Source organism: Bidens hawaiensis, unplaced genomic scaffold (assembly GCF_021521415.1).
Source record: "Bidens hawaiensis isolate Kalapana, Puna unplaced genomic scaffold, B.hawaiensis_p1.1 tig00030199_1, whole genome shotgun sequence".
Lineage (NCBI taxonomy): Eukaryota > Viridiplantae > Streptophyta > Magnoliopsida > Asterales > Asteraceae > Bidens > Bidens hawaiensis.
In genome coordinates, this window is record NW_027495020.1 from 85,592 (window position 1) to 99,370 (window position 13,779).

General features: G+C 36.4%; 1 pseudogene across 1 annotated transcript; it reads left to right on the top strand.

The window, feature by feature from the left end:
* The first annotated feature begins 808 nt into the window (after nucleotides 1-808).
* LOC143580011 (structural maintenance of chromosomes flexible hinge domain-containing protein GMI1-like) lies at nucleotides 809-12,051 on the top strand (annotated as a pseudogene). Its single transcript, XR_013143571.1, has 38 exons — nucleotides 809-891; nucleotides 1,770-2,142; nucleotides 2,230-2,259; nucleotides 2,336-2,422; nucleotides 2,499-2,554; nucleotides 2,652-2,726; nucleotides 2,818-2,890; nucleotides 3,390-3,445; nucleotides 3,537-3,648; nucleotides 3,746-3,811; nucleotides 3,884-3,970; nucleotides 4,116-4,166; nucleotides 4,288-4,426; nucleotides 4,503-4,563; nucleotides 4,646-4,775; nucleotides 4,897-4,990; nucleotides 5,072-5,106; nucleotides 5,201-5,279; nucleotides 5,358-5,552; nucleotides 5,608-5,766; nucleotides 5,930-5,951; nucleotides 6,045-6,159; nucleotides 6,229-6,344; nucleotides 6,437-6,757; nucleotides 6,847-6,947; nucleotides 7,021-7,198; nucleotides 7,273-7,378; nucleotides 7,496-7,590; nucleotides 7,708-7,858; nucleotides 7,958-8,055; nucleotides 8,129-8,410; nucleotides 9,159-9,353; nucleotides 9,436-9,541; nucleotides 9,618-9,729; nucleotides 10,711-10,786; nucleotides 10,864-11,052; nucleotides 11,130-11,442; nucleotides 11,523-12,051. The product of XR_013143571.1 is annotated as a structural maintenance of chromosomes flexible hinge domain-containing protein GMI1-like (transcript).
* Nucleotides 12,052-13,779: the final 1,728 nt, after the last annotated feature.

The following is a 13,779-nucleotide window of genomic DNA, read 5'->3' on the forward strand; positions in this document are numbered from 1 at the left end:
CAATATTCCATCTAGTTCGTGAACAGAGAACTTGTCTATATCGAGCAGATCAACAAAATCTATTAAAGGCCTTTCATAGAAACGACTGGGGAATTTTGAAAATTTGCCACCATAATGCAACTTAACATAAAAAAGATGAGGGAACCAACTGCATTTGAAACAATATTAACAATCAATCAATCGATTGTAAAAAGATTGAAACTATTTTTGTGAGTGTCCTATATAATCGATTGATGTTACTTACCGTATAATGCACCTATCTTTTCTTGTGAGTGTCCTTCTCTGATGTAGAATCGAGGAGGAAATTCTTCGTAGTCATCCATGGCTTCAAATCAAACGTTATCGTCATGAATAAATTGGGGATTAGGGTTTCTAAATTATAAAGGGTGTTAAATTATTTTAAGTGTGTTGAAGTTTAAAAGATGAGTAGCAGGAGGAAAGAGAAGGGGTAGGGGAAAATACGATTATGCCCATCACGTTTTATGCACATGGGGCTAGTTAGCGGGAAGAGTTAACGAGTGTTAGATTAAAGGACAAAAACCATGGCAAACATGCAAATAAAGGACAAAGAATAAAACTATTTTTTGTAAAAGACCCATTCCATAATTTATGTAATTTAAAAGGACAAAATTTGTAATTTTTTCTTCTTTTAATATACATGATTACGCTATTACAAAACTTACATTATTGACCCAATGCTAGTCTAAGCCCAGCCCAACTACCTCATTCCCTTATCGTTCAAAAGTCGAAAACCCTAACTCATGTATTGCCACCTCTCGACCTTTCATTAGCGTATAAATACAAGTCACCACCTGACCAAAAGTCGAAAACCCTAATTCACGCCTCCAACCTCTTATTACGGCACTTCGGCCCTAACTGCGTTTTTGGTAAGTAAAAAAGTTATAATTCTTCTATTTTTTCAGCTTCAACCTTGGTCGGAGAAAATTATGTTTTTCAGATCTTTCTTTGGCTTTAATGTGAATTTAGATTTGTCGGTTACATTCAACTTCTCGATTCAGATTTTTATTAAAAACTAAGAAAGAAATCAAATCCGAATAAACCGATCCAAAATAACCAAATGCTCATGATTTGTGATTCATAATAATAATTAATAATTTAAACTAATGATGGTGTAAAAAATAAAAGAAAATATCTGGTATGAAATTAATTTGGACGTATTCGCCATGTCAGACAGAGAGAGAAATGAATACACCCCAGGCTCATTTTAGCATCCTGCTGTCTGTGTAGTATTACACATACACTGATATACATATGGTATCGTCGTTTCCGTTTTTGGTCTAAAACACACCCTTTTCCCCTGTTTTTAGAAAACCCCAAACCCTCTTCTGCTTCATTTTCATTCACATTCACACTTCATTGAAGCAGGTAATAATAATATCATCTTCACACATTCATTGATTCATATCTGCATCATTTCACTTTATTAGTAAGTAGTTGTTAATGCTGATTTATTTTACGATCATACGTTCCGATTGCGTCTATTTCTACCTAGGGTTTCTAAATGTTTTTACCTTTTAACTTATAAAACTCATCATTCGCAGATCGATATCAGTGTTCATCACTTGTTGTTTGTTACTTTGTCTAAATTTATCAAAATGTTTGTTCATCGCAGTAGGATACTTAATAGTGTTAACTTGTTCTTATGATCATGTCTGTTCCTTAGATATTGTTTCAAAATTACAAGTCGAAACCAGTGTTTACTTGTTGTATCAACTTCTGAATAATATTATTATTATTGTTTTTTTTAGATTTGGAGATGGATGGTAAACGTCAACTTCTAACGCCTCAAAAACGACCAAATGAGGAGGATTCAGGCACATGGCAGTTTAACAAGAGGACGCCGGGTTCCGGTGGTCAGGGAGTTTACAAGCTGAAAATTCTCTTGCCGAATGGAATGACTGTACTGGTGAAGATACCCCAAGGAACTGAGTTCATTACTGTTAGGGAGCTGCCAACAGAGTGAAACAGCAATGCAATAGAGCAGAAAAAACATCAAACCCTAAGAAGAATGTTAGACGGGATGCGGATTTGTGTTTTATTGATGATTATGATCGTGTTTTCAAAAGTAGCATTAAGTTAGTAAGATTAGAGATGAACAAAGTCTACACTCTCAGACTAGATGTGAGTACCTGTTATCAGTTTTTCATTTTAAGTTTTGCATCTTTGGTTTGTTTCTAATTTGTTTGTGTAATAATGATTTTGTAACAGGACGGGTCTCAACCCTCAACTATCTATGAGGTTTGTTTGGGCTGATCATGTTTTCTTTTTAATAAGAATGTATTGAACTCTTAATAGTTTTTTCTTCTCTTTGTAGAATATGTGGGATTTAACTCCTGATACAGAGTTGCTGATGGAGTTGCCTGAAGAGTATACATTTGAAACTGCATTGGCCGACTTAATAGTAAGAGATGATGTGTTTATTAAATTCTGTTTCAAATTCATATTTAAGGTTCATAATGCCATACTCTTTACATCAGGACAATTCTTTACAAGCCGTGTGGACAAATGATGAAGGAGATGATAGGTTAATAAGGTAAAAGGGTCAACATAAGGATTGGACTTTGTTGGTTTTAGTTTCTGGGATTTTGGTTTCTACTGATTCTTACTACTTTCACCGTTTTGTTTTTCAGTGTCGAAGTTTCAAATGAGAAAATATCTATTTTTGACACAGGCTCGGGCATGGACTCTACTTCCATGGAGAAGTGGTAAGATACTATTTCTCAGATGTTGCATTTATTTGTTTTGTATTTTCATGATTATGTTTTTATTATATATCTTTTTTTTTTTGGTTTGTAGGGGTAAGATGGGAGCTTCCCTTCACAGGTCATACAGAACACAAGCCATTGGTGGCAAGCCTCCATATTTAAGGGTAAATGATATGGAAACAGCATACTTAATTTGTCATCTTTAACTATTACCCCATTCATGATTATTTATTTTAAACCTTCTGGTGGTCTGTACAGCCCTGCTTGCGGTGCGCACATATAATGTATATATGTGTGAACCCTTGGGTGGGCAAAAGTAAAATTGCACTAATTTTGACGTTATTTTACTAATCACGTGAAAAAAACGTTAAAAGTGGAAGGTTAATCAGGCATCATGTGGTGGCGTTGATAGCCGAAAGACAAGGGCACATGCACCAATCAGCCGGTGTCCCGATGATTGAGTGTTATGTGTCTTATGTCCAAGGCTTGATTCAAAACTACTATCGAGCCGGGGGTCTCACCGGAAGCAGCCTCTCTATCCCTATGGGATAGAGGTAAGGCTGTCTACATCTTACCCTCCTCAGACCCTACCATAGCATTGCTATTGGTGGGATATACTGAGTACGATGATGATGATGATGATGATGATGGTGGTCTGTACAGCCTGCCTTTGGCATGTTTGGATATGGTGGCTTTATTGCATCAATGCATTTAGGAAGGTATGTCTATTAAAATGATTAAGTTCTTTGTATGGCAGGCTTTTCTTCTATTGGCTGTGATCATTTATTTTCGTTGTTTATCTTACTGTAGGCGCACAGAAGTTTCCTCCAAAACAAAAACCAGTAAAAAAGTTTATATGCTATGTCTTGAGAGAGATGCTCTTGTCAGTGGTTCTGTTTCTGGTTCAAAAGGATCCTGGAGGGTAATTGTGTTGATCTCTGTTACATGTTTTCTTCTTTCTTATCTACTTTATTTAATCCTAGTTTATCTTCTATTCACTGTTTTTTCTTGCATTTTAGACTTATGGTGGTCTTCGAAACCCCACAAAAGAACTTAAATTATCTCCCGGGGGAAGTTTCACTAAGGTAACAGTTGTTTTATTGTTAAGAGGCTTGGATTTGATCTGACATTAAACTTTTGTGGAAACGTTTGAACAGGTTGAGATTTTCGAACCAAAGATGAGAAGCACCAACATAAGGCGGCTTAAATGCAAATTAAAGGATATTTATTTCCCCTATATTCAGGTTTGCTGGGTTATACATAGTGCAAGGATGATATAATTTGTAAATTTGAATTGTAAAGATGAATTAATTTTAGTTCTATGTTTATAACTATATGATGAAAAACATAAGGATTCAATATTGTAACTTAGCTTGTTCCTGTTAACAGTGTGATGACTTGTCCAAGAAGGGGAAAACTTCTACGCCAATTGAATTTGAGGTTTGCGCTTTATTCTTTTTGAAAAGCTTTTGCTGCTTGTACTTTTAACATAGTTGATGCGTTTTTGAAAAGTGTTAGTCTTTAATGCTAAAACATTTGCATGCATGATGGACACTTTAAGGTTAATGGAGTTGATCTAGCTGAAATTCCGGGTGGGGAGGTAGCAATTACAAATCTATCTTCATGCAATGGCCCAGAATTCGTGCTACAAGTTCGTTTTAAATTGAAGCATGACAATGCTACTATGACAAGTAGTCAAGGTTTGATTCAATTTTGCATGATCAAATTTGTCAACCCATAAATTTAACCATGAATTTCATCCTTCCATTTTTCCAGGAACAAGACCATCTGACGAGGCAAATGCACGCCTTAGGTGTGTGTATCTTCCAGTTAAAGAGGTATGTATATGCACATCCAATCTACATGATACAAGTTCCCAGGAACTAGATCTCTGTTATATCTTCCTTTTTTATGTAACTGGGTAAAGAAAGCATTGAGAGGGTTTTGGATGCTTTGAAAGAAGATGGATATGATTACACTGAAGAATTCGGAAGTTTTAGGCATGTTTCTTGTAGACGGCTAGGTCGTCTACTACCAGATGCTCATTGGGTGAGTATATATAAACACTTGCATATGCGACAGTTTGATTCATTTACCAATTACATTCACCAAAACATAGATTCTGAAACTCATGTATTAATTTTGTGCAATAAATCTCTCCTTGAATCAGGCATGGCTTCCATTCATGGATTTCAGACACAGAAGCATGAACAGATCACAAGTTTTCTTAAAGAGAAGCTCCATGAGAGTTAAATGTTTTATTGGTATGACCAACCATCTTTTTCAAATTATTTACTTCTTTGTACTATTGATTATATAGTTGAGTGCATATATTTGTGATTTAGAGACGGATGCTGGTTTCAGCCCAACACCCTCGAAGGTATGTGTTCGTCTTCCATTGACCATGTCATCATGCATTCCACCTATTTATCTGCTGCTGATTGCTGTTGATGTTTGTTTGTTTCTTTTTCTAGACTGATTTTGCACATCAAAACCCTTTTACTACTGCACTTAGGAACTTGGGCAGCAAACAATCATTGGAGAAAGATTCAGGTAATTGTTTGTTTCTGAAAGTGTAATATGTAGTCTATATTAAATGGAATGACCTTACAGATATGTATTCATTAACAGATGTTTACGTTGACATTAGAAGAGACGGAAAATCATTGAACCTGACACAACTGGATAAGCAGTACCAAATGTGGCTTAAGGATATGCATGACAGGCATGATGAAGAAGGCGAGTATGGAATTGATGAACCTGTTCTTATAGTAAACCCTTCAGATAAAAAGGCTCTTCAAATATCCAATAATGGTGAGAATTCAAGTTTTGGCTTCACATGCATTTATTTCATTATACTTAATTTTCATTTTGCTTGCAGTTGTGAGAGTTCATAAAGCTTTTAGGCGGAAAGAAAAAATATGGAAATCAGGGCAGAAAATCAAGATTCTGAAGGGAGCATGTGGTGGATTCCACCAACAGAATGTCTATGCTACATTAGAATACAGCCTCTTTGAAGGGTGTCAAGGGGATGCTGCTGGTGAGTGCTAAAACATTCTAATAATTCCTCAAAACATGTCTTTTTTTATTTAATCAGCTACCTTTTACTTGTTATATGACCATATAAGACTGTATTCCAATTTGCTTTTATTTTATTTAAATTTTTATTAATTGGACTGACTTTCGTATTTTTCCTCATGCAGGGGATGGATGGATGATATGCAGGTGAACAACCTAAAACTCTATCTTCATCTACATTTTGCTCTTTACTTTAAGCATCTCTAATCTCACAATTCAAAATTTATGTTATTCTGGAAGGACTATTGACATCCCAGAAAAAGATGGCTGTCTCCTAGAATCTGTGGAGGAAAATCCAAAATTTGAATTACAAAAATCTGTATCAATACCAATGAGCGTCATTGATTCTGGAAAGGTTAGGAATTTTGTAATTATCAAGAGACAAATATGATTCCTTATTATTAAACAAAAAAATATTTTTTAGTGTTTAGCGGTTGATGATTCTGAATGGAATAAACAAATGGAGAAGCAATACCATAAATTTCCTTCAACAATTGAGATATTAACTTCAAGGAATGTCGTGAGTTGGGACTGGAATCGGTTAGTTCATCCAATCAATTGGCCTTTATGTTATTCTGCATGTCATTAAATTTTATCTCTCTTTTACAATTTACTTATATTTATTTTTGCAGTCATTACCCGATGAATCTGAAACTTATGCAACTGACGTATCACCCGCTGAAATTGTTGCTGTGATTCGTCCTGGTATTTACAAATCTGGGACACCTTCCAAACATCTAGATCAGAAATATGTGATGAAAGACAACTTTGAGATGTCACTAGTGATTACATATTCTGCAATCAAGAAACCTCAGGACGAAACCAATATTTATTCTGGACGTGTAGTCGCCTCAACATTAAGAGACTTGCAAGGTTTATATGCTTTCAAACCAAAATGCAAGTCACATCCTCTGTTTCAGAAAGCCGGCATTTATACATTCACTTTTTCCATTGTGAGTAACACTGTGTTCCTGATTATCAACATTTATATGGTATCATCTATTCACTTTGCTAAACAAATATCCTTTATTTTTATCACCAGAGAGATTCAAGTTGTGAAAAATGTGTGGTGAAGGTCCAAGTGAAACCTTCACGTGAGGTCCATAGATGGGTGCTTGCCAAGAACTCTCAATATAATTTAACGTAAGACACCTATCAAGCTAATGTGTTTATTTGTATTACGTGTATATTTATTTACATGTTGATTGTTGACCAGGGTGGGTTGTCCATGTAAGCCCGTTTCTGTATCTATGTTTGATCAATATGATAATCAAATTCCGTTCTTGGAACTTCCGGACGTGTCGATCAAGATCAACTGACAGGACGCTGCTAGGGTTATCCTTAATGATTGGAGCCCATCTATATCTATAGATAAGTTAGGCCTAGTGATAGAGGTATGGTTTTATCGACATTTGTTTGATATATTAACAAGAAGGTATCTTGATAATTAACTTTTTGGTTTTTGTAGGATTTGGTTATTAAGAGCTCTAGTTTGGACAGCATTCGACCAAGTTATGATGCCAACATGGTTTTAACTCTGCCTGACTCGCACTTATTAGATATCCCCGTCAAAGGTGTGCATATTTCTGCTCTTAATCAATTTACATAATTATAAATTTGTTGACTTTCTTGTTGGTACCTTTTGGACTTCAAGTTTTGGCTTATTTCTGTTTAATACAATATTGCCCTAGTTCTTCCTGGACGTTTACAAAGGTTCACAGTTCAACCAGAAAACTTTGTGAAGCAATTGATTCCAGGCATTGTAATTAAAGATCTGAATCTGGAGGTACATGCACCATTTTCGTTTCATATATCTTTGTGTTATAAATTTTAAAAGTAAAAGAAATGATCTGACATTAATTTTTATGTATCTGCTGATGGAAATTTGAATATGCTATTACAGTTATTTGATGCACATGGAAATCATGTACAAGAGAACACTATGGTGGAGTTGCGTGTGGATGGCTTTCGTTGGTTGAAGCGTTCTTCTGGTAAGAAGGTAGATGCTTGTGGATGCATTGATCTTGGTGGCTTTTTGAAGGTTTCTGAAGGCTATTCTGGAAAAAAGTGGTATTATACAATAAATGCCTATCCTTTTATAATGCTCTTTTTCTTATATTAAATTATCATGGTTCTCATTAGAAAAAGGCAACTTTCATACACAGTATCACTGGCTGTTTGTTCAAATGAAGAAACACCTATTAGAAAGGACTGGCAAATTGAGAAAAGGCAGTTGAGGATTTCATCAGAGGTCTAAATCTTCTAACCTAACAGTAAGAAATACATTTATATCAAACTTATGGTAGTTATGTTTTTAACTGTAGATACCCGAAAGATGTTTTGCTGGTTCCCAACTTGAACACCTGGTGTTTGAAGTTGTAAATTCCAAGGGTGAAATGGATGTAAACTTTCATGATGAAGATGGAATTGGACAATCACATACTCTTGTGATTAAATCACATTGTATGGAGATTGATGAATCTGTCAAATATGCGTTTCGTGAAGGCCGGTGTATAGTTCGTGCAGTTCCCCTTCCTTCAGAGGAAGGGGAGTTTACTTTTGTGGCTGTTCATTCTCATTGCCCTGACTTACAGTTGACCCTTAAGGTTGAATTCTTCTCTCTCCAAGTTAGTCATCTGATTAACTTTTGTTGGGTTGATGTTCTCATTTTTAATTTTCCGAGTTTTTCTTCATATAGTAACAACTCATAGTTACTTATTTACCCATCTTGGTTACCTTGTTTAATGTACTTTTCACGCACAGTTCTGATTGTTGAGAGACTTAGAAGACATCCAATGTTGATTCTAGAAGCCAAAATAACATTAAATGTTCTTTTTTTGATAACTGAAGTACATTAAATGTTACTTATTTAGAAGTAATATACCTTAAATGCTGTTTTCAAGAACTAAAATAAAATTAAGTGTTGGTAACTGTACAACATTAACATGCAATAGTATCCTGAATGATTTACTTTATGCCTCGATTTAATTTGTTAATTTGTTATTTTATCACCATTGCACCAATCTCTTATGGCATGTGATGATATATATTAATATATGTTAAGTGTGTTAGTATATACTGATATGTATTTCCCTTGTTTTGTGTTTTAAAACCAACATGTGCACCTCTCAAGTGATGCCTGATTATTAAAGCATGGACATCTTGTGCTTTTTTAAACACAATGTTCCAACTAAAAATTTCTTAAGACTGTTATTAAATAATCTGATTTTCACAACTTAAAACAAGAGGGATGTATAAAAACTATCTTTTGTAGTGTGCTGGCTGATTATCTGATTGTGAAAACACACATGTGCATCATGCAATTGCTGAATCAGTTTCTTGTTTCTTACGCAGGTTATGATTGAGCTTCCTATGGAGACGGAACCTGTTAATATCAGTCACAACTTAAATGTCCTCTCAGTTGTAGAAACAGAGACACCTCTAGATTACAGGAGTCCCCAATATCATACACCAAAGCCAATGGATACATGTCCTGCTACAGCTAAGCAACACGAAGCTTATATAGATAATTTTTATCAGCTAGAAAAGGTACATATTATATTCTGTTGTCTTTATTAGTAAACCAATGTACATTTACATTTACTCATGCCATTTATCTCTTCATTTTCAGGACCTCTATAATGAGATTCATGAAATTGGATTGAGGATTGGGAAACTTGAACCGGAAATAAAAAAGCTTGAAGAAGCAATTGAGGTCAACCTGTCAGAATGTGAAGGTAAGTGTTTTCCTTATGTTAGGAGTTCAAAATGAAATTATTTGAGTGGTTTTGTAATGTTAATTTCATAATCCAGGTCTCAGGGACCAAATTCTTAGTATTGGGACGCATGTTCCACTGGGGAAAAACAAAATAATAGAACGAGTTGAATCTAAGTCTGACTGTGCTGCTTCTCTAGTGAAGAAACACTAACCGGACCCCGTGCAGATTACGGATAACCTGGGGGTTAGATAGATGTTTCCCACGAGGGGTTAGACCCGGCAAAGACGGTTCTTCTGATAACCTGCAAAACAGACACCGTGAGCTTGTCACTGAGAAGGGGGGGTTCCTCCTTATGACCACCCTCCGGCGTGAGAATCAGACTAGATTACTCTTTAAATATAAATGTATATTAAGAGATTGCTAGAACAGATATCAGGTATAATATGATGAGATATGTTAAGATGGGATGATCATACCATTTGAGGTATTTATAGCCGAAGGTAGGTTTCCAAGGAGGTGTGGCCTGCTGAATAGTATTCCTGTTCTACCAACTGTGACCTACGCACGTGCCCTGCTGTTAGTTGGTGGGTAGGCAGCGGCTGATAGTGACCAGGCCTGCTGTGTACAATTCCTTTTCCACCAACTGCCGGCTATACACGTGGTATGACAGGAGTTGGTGAGTAGGCAGCGGCTAATAGTGACATACAGTACAGGAGCATGCTGCTCGCCATACTGTTGTCAATAAGCTGTCGTACCTTTAGTCAGATCTTTTGCCCATACCTCGTCAGGTACAGTACAGAAGATCTTCCCGTATCGTACGGACTGGCTTATGGGCGGAAGTATTCCCCCTCCCGCCTTTATGCGGGATTGTCCCCGGCTTTGCTCGTTCCTTCAGGTGACACTGAGTGATTGAGAGCTAAGTGCCTCGTGCGTGTAGCCTTGCTGCGCGGGTGGCCTTCCCTGATGGCTTGTATCCGAAGCTGCGGGAACAGGCGGAGTCCTTCACCATTGGGAGGCATTTCCTGCGGGAACAGCTTGCGTACTGCGCGTAAGGACACGTCACGTCTCTGAGCATGGTTGGTCCTGCGGATCCAGTTGGTTTCTGCGCAGACGTCCCTTTTCAAGGTGAGTCTTGCGGGTCCAACTGGGCTCTGCTGGGACCTACCTCTTCATCTAGTCTTGAAACTCTTGAATTCAATGCAAGACCAAGAGCATCACGGTTTAATGGGAAATATTATTGGCATTCACTTTTGAGCTTAGCAGGTCAGGTTGAATCTTGTTAAGTCATTCTGATTATTGAATATTGTATAAACATGATATTAATGTTCTGTCTTTGTCAGGCTATTTGCCGAGTATCTTGGTGATCAAATGCTTGCAGTCGTATGCAAGCATTATGAGGACCTACGTTTACTTGAGGGTTATGACAAGAAGGGGAGGTTGAATCCTGATTTTGCACTTCACATGTTTGCACGAGAACTTGGTCAGTCAATAAATGGCCGATACAATGTTCTTTGCATTGAAGACATAAGGTTCCAAATAACAAAATCCTTTTTATTTTAACAGCATTAAAGATGTATATTTTATTGGTTTGGTCTAAAATTGGCAGGGCATGCGGGGTAGATAAAGATGCTGAGGGAAAGCTTTTGTTTCCTGATCCAACCCTTCCATGTGGATCTAGACCAGCAGGCTTTTTGGGGTATGCTGTGAATTTGGTGAATATAGACGATGATCACTTGGACACCATAACAGATTCTGGTTTTGGCCTTCGGGAGACTTTATTTTATTGTCTTTTTGGGGATACACAAGTTATATGCAACCAGAGATGACATGAAACGTGCAGTCTCATGTATAAAAGATGGTGCTGTTTCGTTAGATGGTGGAATACTAAGAGGCAATGGAGCGGTGTCTCTAGGATGCTTGTAAGTTTCAAATTTGTTTCCCAATGTTTGATCGTTTGCCTAAGTTGATTATGTCAATTATTATATTGATTGATGTTCAGGGAACCCGATATTATATTCCCTGTGGTACCTGCAAGAAATCAACTCCTCTCTGAGAAGGACAAACGAGAGTTGGATCGTTATAGGGACCTGAAGTTGGAACTGAAACAGATGATCGCTAAGCTGTCTAAAAATAGGAAATCCCTCGAATGTGAAAAGGAAAGATTTACAGAGAGATATGATATGTATGTCAAGCACTTCACTTGAAGCATCTGTTAGCTCTGAGATCAGCCATATATCTATCTGTTTGGAGGAAAAGTTAAATCACCTGTTATATAACTCTACTGAGTAGGCATATGGAAAAGTAAAACCTTCTATATAACCAACTCTACTCTTTGTTATGATATGTGAATGAAGCTTTTAGGCATATGGTAAAGTTATCTAGCAATCATTCAGCAAATTGTGTATTTTTGGGTACATACATGGTAGATTAAATCTGTATATATAATGGTACCGTATATGATAATTTCCTGTCGTTTTGTAATATCTTTGCAGTATGCTTAGCATTGTTCAATTCAGTTTTAAATGTTTTGAGTTGGTTTGTGTATCCAAGATCCTGAAATTCATGGAAGAGTTAATTAGGTTCAAAATTTTGAATTCAAATAATATTTATAGTACTGGCAAGTACGAGTGAATATGGGTTTAAAGCAAATCACAGAGTCTAGACGGTTCATTTTCTTTTAAAGAAGATAACAATTTGGCTTAGGTCAAAACAGGTTATGACCAAAATATTGTGTGGTTGAAATTGATCGCTTTAGAGAAATATATCAACATAATTTCACATTTTGAAGCGCGTGACCAGTGCTGGCATAAACTCGCCATCTACATCCCCCCGCCTAGTGTTTTATGTTTATGTAATCTTAGTTTGAGTTTGATATATCTTTGGGTTTCATTGCTTTTTGGACATGTCCATACGAAACTTGGGTAGTTTACTTTAGTAAAGAGTAAACAAGTTGGTCGAATCACTTCCTAAAGCCAGTGGCGGAGCCAAACTATCATCACCGGGATTGGCCGAACCCGGTCTTATAGTGTTGAATTAATGAGCGAACCCACTATCGTTTTAAATATATATATTCGAACCCATTGATTATAAAAAGTTTAGTTAATAAACAAATAAAACATCGTCCATCGACTCGGCAACCGATCAACTTTTTTCTTCGCCGTTCGCCTCAAGGTTTCAACCATTGCCAACAATCAATACATGTTGGTCTATCGTTTGAGAGTGTTTTTCTTCAATGAAGCATGTGAAGTCGGATTCGCATAATCATTTGGGAGACGATTATATATATGATGTTTGTATTTGTTGTATTGAGAATGAGTTCTTTTTCAATGTCACGATTGAAAATATTTTTCAAAACATGAAAACACGTATAGAAAAATTATAAGATGCAATATCTTTATATTTAATGACTTTGTATTTTATTAATGTTAACGATATATTTTTGTTATGATCGTGATATTGCAGTTTATTTATCTAACCAAATGATCAACCCAAACGACCCAAACCATTCGGGCGCGAAAACTTTGACACCGGAAAAAAAATCAAGCATCGAAAATTCCAAACCCATAGGAAAATGTTTCTGGCTCCGCCATTGCCTAAAGCTAGACGCCTTGTGAGATTTTTTTGCCGATGGTCATGTGTAGGGGTGTGTATAATTAGGCTCGGACCGAAAAACCCGATATCCCAGACCGAAAAAGACCGAAACCCGCACCTGCAAAATAACATTTGGTTCTTGATCGGGTCATATTTCCATTCCAATTCGGTTTCGGGTCAGGTATCGAGCCCAAACCAGGGTTACCCGAGTTTTTCAGGTCCGACTCGAATTTGTAAGAATATGTGCATCTATTGGTGTTCCAAGACTCGGCGAGACTTCATACTAAATTCAGAGACGTTATCTATGGTGATTGGTAAGGAATGTGAAGGATAAAAGAAATGGTGAAGAAAAAGATAGCGGTGGTGGTAGTGTATAGGCAGAAAGGAATTAGTTTTTATTGTCTTTTATGGAAACTTTGTTTTACGAGAAATATAAAGTTGATAACATGTTTGCCTTTTGTTTTCATTTTCAATATTACTTTACAACACATGAAGACAAATGCAATAAAAAAACAATAAAGGTAAAAGACAAATGCAGTAAAGTTATTGACATTTGATTATCAAAAATTTTCTCTCATCTTCCTCGTAACCACCATAAATTATCTTCAAAACCTCATTATTTGTTTTTTTTAGTATCTTCAAAATTCATAAAAGATGTGCAGGGA